This window comes from Lycium ferocissimum, chromosome 10 (genome assembly GCF_029784015.1).
Source record: "Lycium ferocissimum isolate CSIRO_LF1 chromosome 10, AGI_CSIRO_Lferr_CH_V1, whole genome shotgun sequence".
Taxonomy (NCBI): Eukaryota; Viridiplantae; Streptophyta; class Magnoliopsida; order Solanales; family Solanaceae; genus Lycium; species Lycium ferocissimum.
The window spans coordinates 36,623,228-36,633,511 of record NC_081351.1 but is presented as its reverse complement, the minus strand read 5'-3'; the positions used below and the strand labels follow the sequence as shown (position 1 = coordinate 36,633,511).

At 33.2% G+C, this 10,284-nt stretch overlaps 1 pseudogene; it reads left to right on the top strand.

Moving 5' to 3' along the window:
• The first annotated feature begins 5,218 nt into the window (after positions 1-5,218).
• LOC132033694 (purine permease 1-like) lies at positions 5,219-10,153 on the top strand (annotated as a pseudogene).
• Positions 10,154-10,284: the final 131 nt, after the last annotated feature.

Here is a 10,284-nt window from a genome sequence, read left to right as displayed (position 1 = left end):
CGTCTAAAAACAGACGGCCCGTTAAATATATTTACACTGAAGGTGCTTTGTTATCCATGACCCTTTCGTGGATATTTCAAACTTTTGGGAAAGGCTCATCCACCTTAGAGAACCTTCAGTGAAAATTTTAAAAATCAGAGAATCTGAAAAGGCAAAATTTTCTACTCCGATGTGATAAGTGAGATAGCCTTTCCAGACCTAAAGGCTCATACATTCGAGAGAGCCTTCAACATTATTTTCTGATTCCTCTATATATGGAGCCGAATACATTGTCATATATTCATCATTTAATTCACAATCTTGAATGCTCACCAATCTGAATTTGGAGAAAAAAAAGGTTATGGATCTTTTTCATTGTAAATTGCTCTTCCCATTGAGTAAATATTTACTGATAACCGATGTTTTTTGCAGGTCTAAAAATGTCAAATGAACATTATGTTAGAGTTGAATTTTTTCATAAAATCATGCAAAAACTCATTGTCAGGTATGGAAATTTCAAAATAACGAGCATTACCCTGAACAGTGGAAAATGACCATCTACCCGAAATAACAAGCCTTAACTCATTCAGATTAGTTTTCATTCTAATACGTAAGTTTCTAACTAACTAATCGTACTCAACATTTGATGGAAGTTTAACAACAGAATGAGCACCACAACTATATTTAACTGTGTCAGATTCATATATTATATCACCGCCTCAATACAATGCAACTCTAACACGACATTCATTTGACATTTTTAGACTTGCAAAAATACATCGGTCATCAGTAAATATTTACTCAATGGGAAGAGCAATTGACAATGAAAAAGATCACAAACCCCCCCCCCCCCATGGGGTTCAGATTGGTGAGCATTCAAAATTGTGAATTAAATGATGAATACTTGACAATGTATTCGACTCCATATATAGAGAGGAATGGGAAAATAATGCTGAAGGCTCTCTCAGATATATGAGCCTTTAGGTCTGGAAAGGCTATCTCACTTGTCACATTGGAGCAGAAAACTTTTCTTTTTCGTATTTTCTTATTTTTAAAATTTTCATTGAAGTTTCTCTAAGGTGGATGAGCCTTTCCCAAAAGTTTGAAATATCCACTGAAGGCTCATGGATCACAGAGCACCTTCAGTGTAACTATATTTAACGGACCGTCTAATTTTAGACGTGAAAATAGTGCACTAAAGGTGCTCCACAACTAGTGCGTTTTCACCATTTTGGTCACAGAAATTCTAATAAACCCATTTATTGGATTTGTCAATAAAAGGACACCACTTTGATCAAAAATTCCCAAACGACCCAGAGTTTAGAACAAAACTATCTGATCAGAAACTGATCAATCATAATTGATTGGATGCCTTCATAATCAAGTAGTCCGTACTACTATAGATGACTGCTTGGGGAGAAAATGCTACTATTGCCCGGCCATAACTAGTTGGATAATGGCATGAATTACTTTTAAAACTTCCTACTTAGCGTTAGACCATGCGATTTGGAATCAGGATTTCATATTTTGATTTAAAATCAGTATTTGTAGATGAAATTTGCCCTAAATTTTAATTTCAATTTCATATTACGATTTCAAATTCCAAATTCTCCAAAAAGTAGGATTTGGGATTCCAAATCATTATTTCAAAACAATTTAAATGTCAAACTTGACCCACAAGTTTATATTTTGTGTAAAAAGATTCATAAGATGGTAGATATATTTTTTTTAAATGTAAAACTTAACTTTGTGCCTCCTATTAGAGCATATTCCCGAAACTAGATTCACTCTTGTCTCAACGATTTACCTACCAAACATATATTTTCCTCCATACCAAACACGCCCTATATCTGAACAATGATTTTCTACCTTCGAGTTATTTCTTACTAATTAACTGTCAAATAATGACACACAGATTATCTCATATTCTAATCGAGAGTGCTTCTCTCTTTAACGGATCATACATAACATGAATTTAAATTAGTCGAACCAGCAGATGTTGGATACCATATGGTTCAAATAAAGATTCTATCACTACAAAGTTGTTTCATTTTAGTATAATAAAATAAATGATCGTATGTTTCACAAAAAAAAATTCATTAGACAGACAACTGTATTTGTACTTTCTTATTTATGTTTTACGCTAGTTGATTTACTGTAATTGCCAGTGACACTAACATGTTAGACTAGAGTAGGGTGTCAGTGGTTTTTCAAAAACCGATTGAACCGACCGAACCGAATCGATTTTTAGGTTTTTTTTAATAAAACTAGAGGTTTTAAAATAAATTGATAACTGTACCGAATAATTAGGGTGGGTTTTTATTGTATAAAAAATACCGAAAAAATACCGAACCGAACCAAAAAATACATATGTAGAAATATATTTTAAATATCATAATTTATAATACATAGCTTTAGATATTTTGTTCCTGGGATGAATTTAAATGGAGAGGGCTATAACTAAAATTTAAACCTACCCGTCAACCCTATTGAAACAAAATACATAAAGTCTCGAACACTACTACACGATAATATCATCAACTGCTCCAAAAGAAGAAAAGGTTTGGTTTCCTCCTCTTCTTTTTGTTTATATTTTTTCTAAATTTTTAAAGTTCTTATTCCAATTAGCAATGGTAGTAACTACATATAACTTCATATTGCAAATTCTTTAACTAATTTTTTTTAGTACAATTACTCTTTCTCAACTGCCACTGGAACGTATATGACAATTAATTTATATAGTTCTACTTTTCAATAATTTCTTATGATAAAAATAATCTTTAAACACCAATTATCATGTCTTGATACAATTGTTGGTTTGCCGCCTTGCTACCTGCAAGATCCACCAATCCATTGTACAGTACTAGTTTTTAATAATTTTAATATTCTTTTAGAAGCAACGAATATACGTATTTATCGTGTAGTGTGTTCCTTATAAGTTATAAGTAGATGTCGTTGTATTTGTGAGCATCAATAATGTCGTGTTTTCAATTTGTTTCTTCCATAACTTTTTAATCCTTGTTTTTTGAATTGCATTAGGTGATTTTTTAAAAAATACCTAAAATTAACCGAACCGTACCGATACCGAAGAAAAACCGATCTCATTGGGACGGTTTTCAATAGTTTAATTTTGGTTATATATAGTAGAGTAACCGAAAAATTAGTTTGGTATAAATTTTTGCAAAAAAGTCGACCGAAGGCAATCATTGGCACCCCCACTTAGTACTCTCAGTTGTTGAGTCCCATCTTGATTGATTTTTGCCCCCACGTGCGATATAAATTATACTTTTTGTCTTTTCTTAACATTGTTTTACACTACCGTAAAATAGTGAGATTAATCTTTATTCTTGTCGTCTTTCATGTTTTCTTTATTTATCACCTTTTAAAAAGTAAAAAATGTCTAGAATTTTTGCCAAAGTCCCATAGAAGTATGCGATAATCATATGCTTTAACTTTTACCAGGTATTTATGACATAATGATGTTCTGTTAAAAAAATCGAAAATTAACCGAACCGTACCGATACCGAAGGAAAACCGATATGATGGGACGGTTTTGGAAAGTCTAATATTGGTTCTACAAAATGAGATAACTGAAAAATTGGTATGGTATAAATTTTATAAAATAACCGCCCGAACCGTATCATTGACACCCTTAGACTAGAGGGTCGAAACTTGAGAAGAAAAGAAAGAAAAAGGAAAAATTTGAACGTCCTTTATACCATATTCGGTTTGTCTTTCGCGTATTGTAGTTGAAGAACGATTGAGACCATCAAATTTTAGAACTTAATTTCACGTGTGAAAGTTCTTCACTTTAGCATTTTGTTCGCCTATAAGGCTATAATTCTCTATTCTACGAACCATTCCTTGCTATAAACAAAAATATCAATATACATCCTCATGCTTATCAACTATCCATAATACAAGAAAAAAAGTATTCAGAATACCAAAAAAGGCTAGCCGTTCTTTTTCCCTTGGCTTTAGTTTATTTTAGTTGGCCTTTACTACTTTTGCATCTTGGTATTTAATTAATAATCTTGCTTGCTTTCTTATCAATATAAATATCTTCACTTTTCTTCAAACCCCTACCTCCTACCATTAGGAAAAAAAAATGAACGAAGAAAAGTAGAGTAAGTTGTGTTCATATTGAGAAGTCAAAATAGAAGAGTTATACATATAGGTTAGGTAAGAAGCACTTGTTGATAGGATGGGACCACAATCACAGACAGGTCACATTAACCTTAAATTAATGAAATAAACAAAATCGTATACTCCAACTGTTAATTAAAGGCATGCATAGGATATAAAATATGCAATGTAACCTCCATATACTTGCACGGTAAAGCCTCTACACTCTACACTATCATGTACCTTAACCTAATATAACAAATAACCTATAGTACGCTATCATGCACTCTAACCCAATATAATAAGTAACCTAATGTCTTAGTTTCTAAGCTACCAAACCAGATTCAGTTATTATGAAATATTATATCTTGTTAGACCTTAATAACTTGATAATATAATATTATATTTATGATATTAATTAATATATAGATTAAACTAAATTAGTTTAATTTCTATATACTAATATTATAAAAAAAATTAAAGATAAAATATAACTAAAGATAGTGTATATTATCACACTTGGAATCTGATCTATGACTTAAAGCTAGTGTTCAACCATCTTTGTCAGTATATTAGCATAATTACTCATATTAAGGGATTCAATAATTTATATGTATATAAAAAATTTATGTATATAATTTTGGGATGACCTTACGTCTACTTAGCTCAAATCGTGCCTATAATAAGTACTTCCCTTTGTTTCAATATATGTGATATTATTTCAATTTTGAGAGTCAAATAGGATTCTTACCATAATTTTTCATATGCCTTCTAAATAATCCGATTTAATTTGTCGATTATTTTAATTTATATACTTTTACGTAATTTCCGGATATGTTATTTTTATTTTAAAAACTTTAAAGACTTCGTATCCGAATTCGCGATTAAAATTTAAAGTTTGATTTAAATCCAACGGTCACATTGAGATAGAAAGTGATATAATAGTAATATAGTAAAAAATTCATAATAAAAAATGACGCAAAAGGAAAAATACTCGAGATTTAACCTGTTATTAAAACGGCATTAATCGTGGGTTTGGGGAATATTTTACGATTGTTATGAAAGGTCAACCATGGACCTCCCCTTCCCACAATTATAGATCTAACATAAGCAAAAAAAAAAAAAGCTGGAAACACAAGAAACCCAAAACACACAACAAACATCTCAAAAATGAAGAAACTTATCCTACTAATCTTCAACATAATGCTCCTCTCAGTAGGCAACTGTGGTGGCCCTTTAATCTCTCGTCTCTACTTTATTCATGGTGGTCAACGAATTTGGATACCCAGTATGTTACAAACAGTTGGTTGTCCAATTATATTAATACCCCTAGCCCTGGCTTACTTTCAACGAAGGAAAATCGAAGGACCTGAGGCTAAAATCGTCTTTATAACACGACAAGAGTTGATATCATCGGCTGGTGTCGGAATAATCGCTGGTCTTGACGGTTATTTAAACTCATGGGGCCCAGCTAAATTACCTGTTTCAACTTCAACTTTAATTAACGCAACTCAACTAGCGTTTACTGCGTTATTTGCAGTGCTTATTGTTAAGCAGAAATTAACCCCGTATTCGACGAATTCAGTGGTTTTGTTGATTGCTGGTGCTGCCACGTTAGCTTTAAGAGCTAATGGTGATAGACCTGAGGGTGAGTCTGGAAAGGATTATGTGTTGGGGTTTGTTATGACGTTTATTGGTGCAGTGTTTTATGGGTTAATGTTGCCGTTAATTGAGTTGATTTATATGAAGGCTAAGAGAGCTGTTACGTATACTACTGTGTTGGAGATTCAGATGGTTATTGGTGTTTCGGCTACTGTGTTTTGTACTGTTGGAATGATTATTAACAAGGATTTCCAGGTAATGTTCTTTAATTTCTTCACTGAGTTGATTAATTGTAGCATAACGTTTACTATATCAGAAAAAAATGATTTCCTTATCTGGTTTTGAAATTAAATCCATTTTCAATCATTTTGAGTGTCATTTACTCCGTCCTATTTTTGGTTTTGCTCTCACTGTCAGATCCATCCAACGAGAGAAGAGTCGGTTGTTTGTCTGGTTAATATTTAGACCAATCGCAATCAACCACGTTTCTTGCCTTTAAAATATTTACACGGCAGGGCCTTCGCCAACCTATTTCATCTTTTCAGAGTATTATTAGAACACATTTAAGCCATGAATCTCGAAAGTCTAATAAATTTCATGCTCAATCAATCAAATAGATTCATATAAATTAAATTGGAAAGATAATATTTATTTATTTGTTTAAGAAGAATGAAAGTGTTTTGAATATGAATATCAAATTTTATTTTGTCTTAATTTGGACATTAATGTTTAACCTTTTAAAAACAAAATTGGCATTTTAAAAACTCGAGTATAGTTCAGCCCATGTTATGTCTGGCCAGCCTTACCTTTTCCAGCTTTCTATATAGTCTTGTTTTATCTGTAGATTAAAATAAAGATAGAATCTCCTGTATTTTCTCGAGTTGATTTCGTAGTAATAGACTTGTTTACCCTCGTTACAGAGACATAAAAGGACTTATGTATTTCTCCTCGTGGCAATTATTTCTCGGGTCATAATCATATTCCTCACTAATTTTGTGTAAAAATCAAAATCTTCCACTTAAAATAAGAAAGCTATTTTTGATAAATCCAATATTTTACCATTATTGTCTACTCTTTCTTGTATTGTCTAGACTTTTAGCGTTTCCTCATAGCAATTATTTGTCCTCATACGCAATAATGTTTGAAAATGATATCGACCTACCGCCGAACATCTAAAATTGGATTTGTTTACATCACATTGAAGATAACCTCTTATACCTTCATTCTTAGCTTCTTTATTAGGGGATAACCTATAAAGGAAAAATATTTTAAAGTTAAATAAAATTTTATTTCAGAAAGTAATTCTGTTTCTATGTAGTTTCGCTTGCATACACTCGATATGCAATGCAGATGGCGCGTCTAACTTCTATGCTGTTATACATCAACATCGATTGCAAGAATTCCTCTTTTCTTGCCAATAAAGTTGCAAAAAGACAAGAAACAATATTAGAAAGCTAATCCCAACATTTGGATACTTGCACTAGGAAAAAGTTATAAAAAGGAGAAAGAATAAATTCTATTGGTGTACGTATACGTTCTTGTCAAACATAATGTCACACCCCTAATGAGGAGTATGACGGGCTCCGACTCGTAGGTCGGAAGCACCTGACTTAATAGTTACTTTGAACATCACATACCATAACTCAAATGACACCTCGCACGCGAGAAAAGGCCCAACATAAATCTCGATAATTCAACACATATGTACATATGCCGACCGACAAGGTCGCCACAACATAACGTATATCATAAAGCCGACAAGGCTATCAGAAAGATATCAAGAACCCAAAACAAGGCCGACAAGGCCATACATAATATTTACATATCCCACTATGTCCATGAGCCTCTAAGAGTATACATATGAACATATATTATACTAACGAGAAAAGTACCAAAAGATAGCCGAGTAGTGGCACTTGCTAACACCGTCGAAGCCGGGAAAATCTCTCGCGGTTGCTCCTCGATAACTCGTCGCAGCCTCGCAAAGACGAAATGTAGCGTCCCGTGCAATGGGACATCGACGGATAAAAGTCTCTCTCTGAGATATGTAAAAAGGCAGAGGAGTAGCAACATAATTAAGATATAATGTAACATTAATAAGTAAAAAGAAAATCGAACATACGGAAGTAGCACAAAATACAATGCATGATAAAAACATTGGTATGTTATATATATATATATATATATATATATATATATATATATATATATATATATATATATGTACGTAACAGTATAGTATCCATGCCCCGCCGTATAGGCTTGGTGTTATATATGTAAAATCATGCCCGGCCATTAAGGCTCGGTGTTATCATCATTAGCCCGCGTCCGGCAATATCATAACATGCCCACCGGCAGGTGCGCATTTTACGCGCCATGCCCGCCGACTATAAAGCGCACGGTGTAGTAAAATAGTGAAATACATTTATTTATATGTATATACCATGTGAGAAGTCAATGATTCGACTTTGTCTTTCGGAGTGACATAAGGCTCGAGCTCCGAATAGCTTATGGAATTCGTATCGGTCCAAAGAAGTAATCGATGATGATAAGTAAAATAATATTTTAAGAATCAATAAAATAACAAGACATTAAGATTTGAAATACAAAACATGGGAATGGGTTGATTTGTTATGGAACGCTCGTGTTTATATTCTAGTTGGATTCGTGCCAAAGAAAGAGGGAAACGAACACCTTACATACCTTATCCGTCAAGCCACCACTTAAAGAATTCCTTACACCGATGCTTGCCCTTCACCGGAGCCTATATATTGAGAAATATACCTTTAATGATACTTTCATCATATTTCCATCAACTTATAAGCACTAATTATGGAAGACTAATTTGGGTTACGAAAATTTGGGCAAAAGATTCCCCTATATCATCTACTTCCTCCAAATACCAAAACAACTCCCAAACAATACCAACAATATTAATAACAACATCCTCATTATTCTACAAGATAAATATGTATATTTTCATCCAAACTCTCTTCAAACCTCAACCCATAAGCCAACAACATCAACACAACAAACTATAAATTTTATTCTCGTAAATATTCCTAAATCAATGTTAATAAAGAGAGAGATTCAATAATTCATACCTTATCTTTACTAGAGTAGCAAGATCTTCAATATTTACTTTGTTTCCAAGCCAACTCCAACACAGAATGAAATTATAAACGAGACTACACGTTGTCAGGACCTTGATTAATACGCCGTAACTTGAAATTGACTCAAAATCCTCACCTTTTATGTGATATAAGAGAGTCTTGCTTGCTGAATTTTCTGGAATTTTTTAGAAGTTTTTGATGGAAAAAAAATGGGGTTTTCAACCTTTTTATAGTGGCTCAAAGTCGGCAAGCCCGATCGTGTTCTCGCTTCCATCCCTAAATTGTAACGTCCATAATTCTCTACTCCGATGTCCTATCGATGAGCGGCTTGCGTTGGAAACTCGACTCGACGAACTTCATTTTAGGATTTTGAAACACCTTAAAACTCCTAAAATGCATGAAGATATATACCAAAGTTGACCCAAAATTCTATTCTTGATTCTGCCAACTTTTTTTTTTTTTTTTTTCCTTTCAATCTTCCGGCAAACTCATTTTCTTTGATTTTCTTGGTCCTAAAGTCTTACATGGCTCATTATATGAACTTAAACCCTCGTAACCATGAGATAGATGCATACAATCTCCTATATCCTAGGAAATGCTCCACGTCTACACTTAAACAACTGATGCCTAATTGATTTCACGTATAAGACTACGAGGCGTAACACATAACAATAGAACAAATTCATTTGGTCTGTGCTCTCTATTCTACTTACTTTTCTTTGCTTAAGCTATTCTATACCATGCATAAAGTTAATTTGTTCAACTTGGATAAGAAGAATCACTAATAGCCAAAACATATTAACGACTGATTTTGACAGGCGATTCCAAGGGAAGCAAGTCATTATGCCATTGGAGAAGTTAAGTACTATATATGGTACTAGTATGGTGTGCCATTATATGGCAATTTGCGCTATTGGGATTAGTTGGAGTAATCTTTTATTCTTCGTCTTTGCTCTGCCGGAATTATAGGCGCTTTCTTACTTCCTGTTATCGAAGTCTTAGCTGTAATTTTATTCCACGAAAAATTTCAAGCTGAAAAAGGAGTTGCTATTTTCTTAGCTCTATGGGGATTTGTTTCATACTTTTATGGTGAATATGTGCAAAGTAAGAAGGAGAAGAAGATGAAGCTGAAGAAAACCGAGAGCCAAATATCCCAACAATTAGATATGGACCAAACGGCACATGTTGTGTAGCAGAGTTATGGCCCATTTAGTTTCTTTTATTATATGAAATTATTGTGTGCAAACGACAGATGCAAAATTCTGTTTTCAAAAGATATAACTCTAGAATTTATTGGTTACCCACAATTACCAAATACACAAACGTGTTTAATATGAGCAACCGACAACCTTTTTCCCTCTGCAACGCAAAGTGCCATGAAGCATGAGAAAACATAAAAGCAAAGAGTTCAGTTTTGTTAGTAAAAGCACGTCTAAGTAGGTGTTGGACAATACTTGAGTTGAAG